We start from the raw sequence: 12,687 nt of genomic DNA on the forward strand, positions 1-12,687 counted from the left end.
TTAAAATTAAGTAACTTTTAAGCATCCAAGAACTTTCTGATGAGCAGTTTTGGGTATGGAAGGGGAAAAGTTTGGGAAACAGATATAAAACTTTACTGATTTACCCATCCCAAAGCTGTGGCAAAATAATTCCAGTTTAAGTTTTAAAAAAGTAGGTTTTTATGACTTTAAAATCACTATACCAAATGATTACAATGAAAGCCAGTCTGGTCTAGCAGTTCAAATTCCAAACTAGGAGTGGGGAAAACTGAGTTCTATTTTAGGCATAAAAGCCAGGTCATTGACCTTGGGCCAGGCACTCCCTCTCCACCCTAGGAAGAATCAGAATAGAACTGAAAGGGACCTTGGAGGTCTTCTAGTCCAGTCCCCTGCTCAAGCAGAAGATCCTGACCTATACGATATCAGACAAGTGACTGTCCAGTCTCTTCTTTAAAAAACCTCCAGTGATAAAGCACCCACAATGTCTGAAGGAAAGCTGATCCATTGGTTAATTGTCCTCACTGTTAGGAAGTTCCTCCTCAATTCTAGGTTGCTTCTCTCCTTGATTAGTTTCCATCCATTGTTTCTTGCCCTGCCCTCTGGTGTTTTGGAAAATAAATTTCTAATAATGATGGCTAGCAAAATGCATGGACTTGTAATCAAGTCTCTGTGGCATGCCAAGAAACAACACAAATCAAAAGGTTTCAACGTGAAGTTATGCCATGGGGCCAAATGGGTGAGCAGGACTGTACTATGTTACAGTGCAAGTGGGGTCAAGGCCATAGAGTTCAAACCCATTCTTTTTAAACATCTGGACAAAGACCACATGGCAAAGATATTTCTCTTGAGAAATATCACAACTGAGCAACTGAATAGATGAAGACACTTCTTAAAAATGTTCTTCAGAGGACAAGAGAGGAGTCTATCATGCTCCTCCCACATATTTCCTGCTAATGTGTAGCTTATAGGGAAGTGTTATAGTTTATACTTCTCCAACCCTCCAGACATCCAGGCATCCTCATTCTCCAAAATGATGGGAAGAGCGCTGGCAGAATGAACCAATGTTTATGCTTATCCTGTGAGGTTATACATTTTCTTATATGTCTACTCTAACCCTAAGCATTTAGATTGGTTCAGCCAAACTGGCTGAATCACAATTTGTGAGAAATTCAAATAAACAAATAAATAAATGCATGGTAATAATCCAAAGTTATCCGCGGGACACCTGGTTAAGGAAGGCGAGCTATACCTTTTGGCTTTTAACTACCATCAGTCTCGGAGTTTAAAGTTCAACTCCGGCACGTCTTGAACCTTTGCTTACCAAGGAAACGAAAGTTGCCCGGGCCAAACTTTCACCCCTCCCGAACTAGTTTTTCTGGTTTCGTAATCACTTCGCTTGGTTCAGTTGCGGTGGCCCAAGGAACCGGGTCAAGAGGAGAAAAGAATCAACTGGACTTGCTCGGAGGAGAAGGGAACATGGAAGGAGAGAGAGAGACACGCCGTGGCGAAGGGGACGCAACTCAGAGACCCCCTTGGCACTAAGCGGAAAGACTTGCGCGACCAGCAAGGCGGAGCCCTACCTCAGGGCAGGTGAGAAAAGGCAGGAAAAGAAAAAAGAAAAGAAGAAGAAGAAGAAGCCGGCTCGCAGAATTGCTTCTAGCCGGGCCAGGAGCCAAGCGGAGGGACGCAAGGCAAACCACCCCACCCACCGGACTGCACACAGACACACCGCCCTGTGGCGGCTGCAGGCGCGGGCGGCGCCTCGCAACTTTTCCCCTTCGCCCTTTTCTCCCCCCCCCCCCGCGTCGGATGAGCAGGGTTGCCGCGCCAGAGGCTACCCCAGCCTCCCCTTCGCTTCTTTTCTCTCGGCCGAGCAGCGAGCGCTCCCTTCTCGCTTTCGCCCCCTGCCAGAAGCGGCGCCGGGGCAAAGGATGGTGTTCCATACGCAGCCGCTGCTACCACTGCCGCCGCCGCCGCCTCCCCGCTGCAGCCACCCCGCAGCCAAGTGAACGCGAAGAGTCCGCCGACTTGGAAAGAGGCACGCCAAGCAGGCGGCTGGCTGGAAGAGGCGGCGAGGGCGGGAAGACCCCCCCCTCTGGCTCGGTCTGCAAGCTCGGTGGGACCACAAAGTCTGCGGGGTAAAAAAGAAACGGCGGCAACCCCAGGGGTGGGGGGAAGAGACTTCGCCTGGCCCAGGTAATCGTCTTGGGGGTTTAAGGGGGAGTTTCTGGAAAGGCAACGGGCGTCCTTCCTTTCTCTCTCTCTCTCTTTTTGCTCGGGTAGGGCTGCTTTTGGTGTCTCCGCCACCATTCTTGGCCGGTTGATTCGGTAAGAAAGCAGCCCAGGTTTGCTTCCCCCCCCTCTGCCCCCCAGGAAAAAAAGTCGTCGCGAAAACCTCAACTTTCTTCTCTCACCTTCCCTTCTTGCCTCGGGCGACTTTTTGAGTTTTCCTCCGCTTCTTTTTCTATACTTAAAACTTACACTGCTCCTGTGTTTTGTGTGTGTGTGTGCGTGTGTCCCTTCTGTCCCGCTGCTTGTGCATTTGAGAAAGATAATTGGAGAGTTTAGGAATGATACTTTCTTGTCTGGAAGTCTCTCCCCCCCCCCCCTATTTTCCAGGGCTCTTTCTCTCCCCCCCGCCCCCCCCCGCCACTTTGCTGACACGTCTCTAGCTTTTTCAATTAGTGGGACTGAATCTTTTTTTTTCTCCCGCTGCCTTCTTCTAGGGATGTTAATGGAAACAAGAAGCAGTCTATTCTGTGTGGGCTGCCTTCGTCTTCAAGTGTACTTTAGCTTTTGTTTTAGGAAAACTCTCCATATAATAAACAGGGATTCCTTCAGCATCTGTGGTTGGGGAATTATAGTTCTACTCAAGGGGGGGGGGACGGACACTGGCGTTTTAAGTTCTTATCTTCCAAACGGATTAAATGTGAATTTATGCCTCTCATTTGGAGCCATGTGGTATTTTAATGTTTAAAGAGAGAAGACACCCTTAGAGTTATTGCTTCCATCCTGGGTTGAAGCGCTGGGATACTTGAAAGGCTCTATTGGAGCATTAACTCCTTTAGCTTTCTTCTTCCCAACGCAGAATAGTTATTTAGAGAGTGCCTGTAAATGTCATTTAATGAGGATTATGTATTTCATCCCACTGATGTATTCATATTCACACTGGCAACGTTGCAAAATGGTTGATGGACTGTTATGCAATCTATGCCGGTGATTGGATTCTCTTCTGTGTCCTGTATAGCATAGCAATAATACTGTACTAACATGGATTAAAAAAAAACTTTTTGGTTTTAAATCGGTTTTGCATCACTGTCCAAATCTTGTTTAGCAACATTGAAATGGGTGAATCAGGGGATTCATCTTAGTTAATTAAATATTTGCATTTCACTTTTTGTAGAGTTGGTTATCTACATTTGGTTGAATGTAAGGCTAGATGTACTGCATAGATGCTAGGTATGCTGTTACTTTCTTCAATGGACAATACTGACATTTCCAAAATAATAAGATTCCCATGAATTTTGTGGTGCAGAATTGTCACAAATTCTGGACTGACTTAAGGCCTTTCAGAGGTCGTTTATTCATATATCCACAGCTTCCCTCAGCAAAGAGAAAAGAAAGTGTATTTGTATAATTTTGTGAAACATTATCAATTAAGGGATCAAGGTAGAGAAGCTTTAATACCAATGTACCAGAACTTTGAGTATTCTATCCAATGAAATGTACAAAAGATTTGAGTAAGCTAAGCAAGCCTAACCAAAGTATGTCACATGAAAAACAAACAAAAAGAAAATAAATGAATGCTAAAATCAAATGGACCATGGCCTATTTTCATTGCTTGTCTTCTTTGACTCAAAAAACAAAGTGAAATGGAAATTCTTTTCATAAGACTATTATTACATATATTATCTTGCCTTGCTGGGTTCCACTCCATGTTGCATGAGTCTGTCCTTTTTTGGAATTTGCCCAAGTCCATTTCTGATTCTGAAGAAATTGCTACCTAGTGTTACAATGGATCGGAAAACCCAAACATATTGTCACCCTCTTCTTAGTGGAAGATGCCATATTAATTTTATAAATATTCGTAATTGTCATTGAGCTTTAAAAGCAGTAAAATGGTAACATGTTATCACTATAAGAAGCACCCAAATATTAGAAGTATTTCTAATAGATAGGTTATATAAAACTATGACTCTTGCATTCATTGCCCAAGGAGTAGATGTTCTGAATGGGTTTTAATTATATGATTATGGAGGGCAAACAAAGCAAAACCATTATCCTGAAAAGATAGAGAAGCTGTTTAGCTAAAAGCTAAACTAGCCAATTAGAAAACTATAGGTTGTACATAATTTGCATGTCAATAAAGAATCAGTGTTCTAACTGGGGATTAAATGGTTGGAACAAATTAAATTAATTTGGAACTAATTAAACTGTCTTGCTCCCAGGGACAACATTGGCATTGGCCTTCAAACCCTTAAAACAGTTTGGGGCCAAACAATTAAGAATGCTCTTATAAGCCTTTGTTTTAACAGTGGTATCTAAGACTATCTGTCTTTGATAGGAAAAATTAGGTTGGTATGCATGAGGAATAAGACCTTGCTGGACATGCATTTATGGAATTACATCTTTGAAATAAATGGGTATGATTTGTAGAGATGGACAAGAACTATCATTCCAGGAATCAAATGTTTTATTGGATCCTAAATCAGTCAAGTTGTCTTCCAAACCATAGTTTGGGTGCTTTTCCAGAAGTTAATCTTTTGAGCCAGAATCTCATATTGGACCCAAGAAACCAGACTATAGGAACCAGTCTAGAAGTCATGTCTGAAGCCACTATAGACTTCCAGTTGGGAATAGTAAAAAATGCCCAACCACTCCTGGTTGTGTGATCCAGTGTGATCCAAAGAACCAAATGGAACATTCAAGAGTTCTCCAGAATATTTGATTCCTAATGGTAGGTTTTATATATACATAGTAACTTCCTACCTTGAGAAAACGTTAAATGTTTTAATACTATAATAATTATACACTACTGTACGTGATTAATTGTACTAGATTTGAAGGCAATATTATATGTCATTAGTTAATTTTTATTCTCCTGATTGTTTTTATCTTTTTACCATTTAACTCATGAAGAAGTTAGAATTGTAAAACTAGATACAATTAATAAAAATATTTAGGAATTATTACAAGGAAAATAGACCATAGTCAATTAGAAGAAACACAAATCAACTCAACAGGACAGAGATCTGGCAGAACAAAAAGACTTTTATTGATCAAAGGAATACTATGCAAAATAGGGTAGGATAGACTTTCTAAGAACAACATTCCAGACACCAACTTGAAGGGGCGGGGGGAATGAAAGACACAATTAAACAAATCTGGCTTGCTAGTAGTACATGTGAAAAGGATGTTCCAAAAGATCATAAGGTAAAAATGCCTAAATGTGATGGCAACTGTTAAGTAACCCAGAGCCACAGATAAAGGACTTTATATTTCTCCCTGTTAAATTTCAGCTTATTAATTTCAGCCCACAGGTCATGTATATATGCATTTTAAAAAATCTCTTTCCATTCTAAAAGGTTAACCACTTCTAATAGTTTTATGTATCTGCAGATATGATAATCCCCTCATCCAAATCATTCATAACAATGTTGCATAGCTTGAAACCCAAGACAAAAATCCAAAATCCATACTGCTCATCAAGCTGATGGGAACTGTTTATGAGTTCTGTCTGGGATGGCCATTCGGTTAATTGTGAATCCATCTATCAGATGTATGATCTAAGCTCATATATTTTTAATATTTTCTTAATGAGGAAGTAATAAAAAGTTTCACCTAATGCTTTTCTGAGATCACAGCATACTCCCCACAACATTCCCCTTATCTAATGTTAGTAACTCTGTCTAAAGGAAGATTAGATTAGTTTATAATCTCTTGGGACAAACTCATGGTGGCTTGTGATTTTTGAACTCCTATTGATGTGTTCACAAACATGCTTCTCAAACACCTTGTCCACTATATTTATGAAGCTATTACAGACAGATCTGTAAATTCATAAGTCTTCCTTTCTTCTATTTAGCTTTTCTCTGATCTTCTAACACTTTACTAGTTTTGATCAAAGAATACACCTTCAGTACCCTAGAGCAAGATTATTCACAGAATTCATTGAAATGGGATATTTTAAAAATTGTCTCCTCACCTGTCCAGTGTCACTGGACAACGATAGCAAATGCTTCATTTCTACAAAAGCTTAATAAAATTTGTTAGTCAGAAAAGACTCTTCTCTTACAACATTGTATTTTTAGAAACAGTTATTCACTGATACCGATACAGGCAGTCCTTGACTTACAACAGTTCCTTTAGTTACAACAGCACTGAAAAAAGTGATTTATGACTTTTTCACACTCACAATTATCCTGGTGGTCATGTGATCAAAATTCAGATGCTTGGCAAAACTGGTTCATATTTATGACGATTGCAGTGTCCCGGGGTCATGTGATCACCTTTTGCAATCTTCTGATGAGCAAAATCAATGGGGAAGCCAGATTCAATTAACAACTGTGTTACTAACTTAACAACTGCAATTATTCAGTTAACAACCATGGCAAGAAAGATCGTAAAATGGGGCAAAACTCACTTAACAACTGTCTTATTTACCAACAGAAATTTTGGGTTCAATTTTAATTGTAAACCGTACTACATTATGTTTTTTCTCCTCTAGTTTCTTTTTCCCTAAGTTTGGGAAACATTTAATTTCTGTTCATCTGTGAAAATTGCTAGTTCTTCAATCTACTTGCACTGTCATAGGGCAAAATTCTCATATTACTATAAAGCAGAAAACATATACACAGCAGTTTTTAGCATTTCAAACTTTAGGTTGTGGAATTTGTGTCATGGTGGTTGTTTATACAGTTAATTTTGGCTCACCAGTTTTCTGCTCTGTCATTTGTAAAAGCAGTGTCTTTATATGTAGAAAAAAACCTTAACATTTACTGAGAAGAAGGTCCTGCTATGTCTACAGAATTTAATCACAGGAAAGTCTGCACAGAAGCTTTAAACCCTATATTTTCCTTGCAAAATCTGAACTGTGTTGCAATTGATGCTTCAGTTTTATAATAGTAATTTGTTGTGTTTCAATATAAAATGATAAACAATTTTATCATTAAATTTGTTAAATTAAAATTCTGTGTTAATGAGTATTGTGAATAAACTGCCTGTTTTTTGTTCCAAATGTTTTATAGTATGAAAAGCGTGCTGTTAAGTTTTATTGTTAAGTGCAATAAAATATAATACTGTGTATCTTTAATTAAGTTAATTCAAAACCCCACTCATAAGGGGGGACACACGCTCAACCTGATTTTCATCTCTGGACAGTGGATGAATGATCTAGATTTAGGGGATATTTCTATCCAACCCTTGTCATGGTCGGATCATTTCCTCCTTAGGCTTGACTTCCATACTGCCACCCCTTGCCGCAGGGAGGCGGAACTGATTAGATGGTTCTACCCCAGGCGCCTGATGGACCCTGAAAGGTTCCTGATGGAGCTTGTGACTTTTCCTAAATCCCTTGCTCACAGTTCGACCGAAGCCCTAGCTGAAGCCTGGGATAGGGCAGCCACTGGGGCCTTGGACCATGTTGTGCCTTTCGGCCTCTGACCCGGTGCCGATCCCGGGTAGCTCCCTGGTTTACTGAGGAGCTTTGGGAGATGAAACACCAGAAAAGATGCCTAGAGAGTGATTGAAGGGCCAGCTGGTCCGAATCCGACCGAACACTAGTAAGAATTCATATTAAATCCTACTTAGTGGCGATAAAAGCGGCAAAACAGCAACATTTTTCCACTTTTATCGCGTTCGCAGATAACTGCCCAGCCACCCTGTTTAGGGTGACCCGCACCTTATTTAATCAAGGAACTGGGGAAGACCCTTGCAGGGTAGGGCTGAGAAATTTGTTCAGTATCTGCAGGATAAAATCGCTCAGATTTGGACAGGCTTGGACTCTGACTGGGTAGATTCGGACGAGTTGATGGGGATAAATCTTGGGGAAACTATCTGGGATGAGTTTGACCCTGTGACTCCCGAGGGCATGGACAGGATTATGGGGAGACTCAGTGCTGCCACTTGTGTGCTGGACCCGTGTCACTCTTGGTTAGTTTCGGCTTCCCGGGAGGTGACAGGAGGCTGGCTCCAGGCGATTACCAACGCTTCATTGAGAGAGGGGTTCTTTCCCACTGCCTTGAAGAAGGCGGTGGTGAAGCCCCTCCTTAAGAAACCTTCCCTGGACGCAGCCTCTTTAGCCAACTATTGTCCGGTCTCCAACCTTCGCTTTGTAGCAAAGGTTGTTGAGAGCGTGGTAGCACATCAGCTTCCCCAGTACCTGGATGAAGCTGCCTATCTGGATCCGTTTCAGTTGGGTTTCAGGCCTGGGTACAGCACGGAGATGGCATTGGTCACGTTGGTTGATGATCTCTGGCGGGCCCGGGACAGGGGTTGTTCCTCTGTCCTTGTCCTATTAGACCTCTCGGTAGCTTTCGATACCATCTACCATGATGTCCTATTGAGACGACTCGGGGGGTTGGGAGTGGGGGGCACCATTTTGTGGTGGTTCTCCTCCTACCTGTCGGATCGATCACAGTTCGTGTTGACTGGAGGGCAGAGATCAACCCTGAGGTGCCTCACTTGTGGGGTGCCCCAGGGGTCGGTTCTCTCACCCCTCCTGTTCAATATATACCTGAAACTGCTGGGTGAGATCATATGTGGCTTTGGGGTATGGTATCATCAATACGCTGATGATACCCAACTTTTCATCTCTACCCCAAACCACCCAAACAATGCCCTCAACGTGATGTTCCGATGCCTGGAGGCTGTACGGATCTGGATGGGGACGAACAGGCTCAAGCTCAATCCCTCCAAGACTGAGTGGCTGTGGTTTCCGTCATCCTGATTTGTGCATCTTGTACCATCTTTGATGATAAGGGGAGAAATTTTAGCCCACTCAGAGAGGGCCCGCAATCTGGGAGTCCTCCTGGATATGCGGCTTAGTTTAGAAGAACACCTGACGGCCGTGACCAGGGGGCCCTTTTACCAGGTTCACGTGGTACGCCAGTTGCACCCCTTCCTGGATCCTGTGCACAGTCACTCACGCCCTTGTCCTATCTCACCTGGACTACTGTAACGCTCTCTACATGGGGCTGCCCTTGAAGAGCACCAGGAGGCTTCAGCTGGTCCAGAATGCGGCCATGCATGTTGTCATGGGGGTACCTAGGTGCTCCCATGTTACACCCCTTTTAGGTGGCCTGCACTGGTTGCCGGTTGTTTTCCAGGTGAGATTCAAGGTATTAATTATGATCTTTAAAGCACTCCATGGCTTAGGCCCAGGGTACTTACGAGACCACCTGCTGCCACTGGTAGCTTCCCACCGTTCAGTACGATCCCACAGAGTTGGCCTCCTCGGTGCCGTTGGCCGGGCAGTGTCGGCTGGTGACCCCCAGGGGGAGAGTCTTCTCTGTGGGAGCACCTTTCCTTTGGAATGTGCTGCCCCCGGAGCTTCGCATAATTCCTGACCTCCTGTCCTTCCAGTGCGCCCTAAAAAGTTGGCTTTTCCAGCAAGACGTCCTGACCTGAATAAAATAAATTATTAAGTTTAATTATTAATTTTAATTTAATTTCTAAATCTTATTGTAAATGTCTATTGGGTTTTTTGGATATTCTATTTAATCTTTCTTTTAACTTTTGTAATATGTGTTTTTATGTTGTACGCTGCCCTGAGTCCTTGGGGAGAAGGGCGGCATATAAGTCCAATAAACCTAAACGTATCTGGCAAAATCTTTCTGACTTTGAGGAGTCAGAATCTCTGTTCAAATTCTGTTGTTTTTTTTTAATGTTGTACGCCGCCCTGAGTCATTGGGGAGAAGGGCGGCATATAAATCCAATAAACCTAAATCTATCTGGCAAAATCTTTCTGACTTTGAGGAATCAGAATCTCTGTTCAAATTCTTAGCTGGATCAAAGCCTAGGCTTATGTTCCCTTCAGTTTAATAAAAACAATAATGCTATAGTATCTAGCATATAATAATGCTATAGTATATAGTATATAGCCAAAAAACTCTAATCATTGCTAGAGGGCTCTGATCTTTTACAGAGAGAATTAGAAAGCTTTTCACATGGGGGACTAAAATCAAATGCAATAGAATTAAATATTTAAAGGAGTAATATTTATTTTGATAATTGCTTGCATTACAATATCTTTACAGTAAGATCCTAATAGCAATAGTCATTCAAAGATGTGGTGGACGTATCTTCATTCCATGTGTTCAAGTGAAATATGGCTGATATGTCTTGGATGCTTTAATCTGGATTCCAATATGGAGTGTAGGATTGAGTCTAATGGCCTAAACAGCTCCTTTCAGCTCTATAATTCTGTGTGGAAATAATTTTCTATCAGGAGTAGTTGGCTAAAGAACATTGGAGATATGTATTCATCTTGCACATCCACTGGCTGAAATGTCTTGCTATGGGTACTTATAATTTTTAGTAGTTGGGTTTTTTTTTTTTTTACTTTGGGTCATCCTCTAAACCACAAACTTAGTGCTGAGATGCTAAAAATGGTTAGGGAGTAAAGTTCCATCCAAATGTCCCAGAATAAAGGTTCATAAACCTCAGCCAATGGGGCCTCTTATCACAGTTTATAGAAATTGTAGTGCAAGTATCTAAAACGCTTCTTATAGTCTAGTCTTGGTTAAGAATCTTCCCTAAATAAGGGTTTAAACTTGTTTCAGGAATTATGACTCAGTGAACCATTTTCTGCATCTTGAAGAAACTTTTATCAAGACACAAATTGACTGTAGTTGTGAAGAAAACAGTATTTGATGGGGGGAACCCTGCTCTTTCTGTTTATATTGCTCAGGATTTTGATTTGTTTTCTTGGTTTATATCTATGGTATAACTATGTTTAAAAATGGAAGATCTGCCAGTTCATTCATATAGTTTCAGCACTATGTAAAAATAAACATGTGAAAATAGGTTGTAGCTTTTGACTACCAAAAAGTACACAAAAGTATGTAAAATAGATGTTTTAGTCTCATTATAAATTAGATGGATGGATGATGGATGGATAGATTTTGACATTTGTTGGATTAAAACTTGCATTTAATTACCATAGATTTTATATTGTTTTTTCTTTCAATCTGAGAATGAAATGAAACGTTTGTATGTTAATTAACAGCCTAATACAAAATGAAAATAGAACAGCTCTAGAAATATTAAGTTATGACCAATTCAATATAAATTTCCTCCTTGGTATAGAGAGTGAGCCAGAAAATCCATTTACGTTTGCCTCTTTCACTTACCAGATGGATTTAGTAACCATTTGGCTGGGTTTACAGAATTGTGTACATCGAAACTAAACATACTTCATGCTTAGGCAACATTTGATTACTCTGTAATGTGTAATCTATGGTTCATGGTGTAATGTACTTTGTGAATTCATCAGCTGTGACATACTTAACAAACCCTGTCTTAATTAGATGCCAGAATCAAGTTACTAATATTTGTTGTGTTTTCTAATACTGGGGAAAGTATTGTATAATACCTATAGCAATAGCACTTAGACTTATATATCACTTCACAATGCTTTCCAGCCATCTCTTAGTGGTTTACTGAATCAACATATTGCTCCCAACAATCTGGATCCTCATTTTACTGACCTCGGAAGCATGGGAGGCTGAGTCAACCTTGAGCCAGAAAGATTTGAAATGCTGAACTGCTGGCAGTTGGCAGTCAGCAGAAGTAGCCTGCAGTACTGCATTCTAACAGCTGTGTCACCACGGCTCTATATTTCCATTTATGTCCACTATGTGCATCTCAGTGGGCTTTCCAAGAAGGATATTGGAAATATGATTATGATTAAAGTTTTACTATGCTGGGATACCATAGAATATGTCTTGCTTCTAATCACCCAAGTTTGGTTAATCAATATTAAGTTTGTATTTGTCCACCATATATAAAGGTAAAGGTTTCTCCTGTCCAGTCATGTCTGAATCTAGGGAGTGGCGCTCATGTTCATTTCTTAGGGAGCCAGCGTTATCCGGAGACATTTCAGCACTCATGTGCTATGTGCCAAAGTGCATGAAGGGCTATTACCTTTGCACTGAAGTGATACACATTTATTTATTTGCATCTGCATGCTTTCCAACTGTTAGATGGGCAGGAGCTGTGGCAAGTAAGGAGAGCTCACCCCATTGCATGGTGCTCGGGTCTCAAACCCAGGCTGTCAGTTTTCCAACTGACAACTTAGCATCTTTAACCACTAAGCTATCGCACCCCCTCCCACAGTATATAAAACCTCATATTTTTATGGTATATACATTGCTGTGCAGAAGGCCATCTTGCTGTTGAACAACTCTTGCAGATAATGGAGAAAGTTAGAGGTTTAGAATTCTTCCTGGATTTTTTGCTGCCTGTGAAAGCACAGGTATCTTGACAATGAATCAGGAATATCTTTATCAAGTTGGATTTTTATATCTGCTCCAATCCTTTCTCAGGAAAATATATATAGTACTGCCTTCTTTAAACACATGTTCTATGTGAGGCTTCCCACTAAAAGCAAGTCAGAAATTTTGAGATGGTTTTTTAAATTTTTCACTGGCTTTTTGATAACCTGTTAACAGTTTTATTGAAGGATTAGAAAATAAATGTATTTTATTT

General features: G+C 41.0%; 1 protein-coding gene across 2 annotated transcripts in view; it reads left to right on the forward strand.

The window, feature by feature from the left end:
- The first annotated feature begins 1,340 nt into the window (after positions 1 to 1,340).
- The window catches only part of LPAR1 (lysophosphatidic acid receptor 1), a 94,369-nt gene continuing 83,022 nt past the window's right edge, over positions 1,341 to 12,687 (forward strand). Inside the window, exon 1 of one of the 2 annotated variants that reach the window (XM_081940756.1) lies at positions 1,341 to 2,175. The gene's annotated coding sequence lies outside the window, so the exon portion shown is untranslated. The remainder of the gene's footprint in view (positions 2,176 to 12,687) is intronic. The other variant, XM_081940755.1, reaches the window with a different exon arrangement.

Source organism: Natrix helvetica, assembly GCF_964273705.1.
Source record: "Natrix helvetica genome assembly, chromosome: 2".
Lineage (NCBI taxonomy): Eukaryota > Metazoa > Chordata > Lepidosauria > Squamata > Natricidae > Natrix > Natrix helvetica.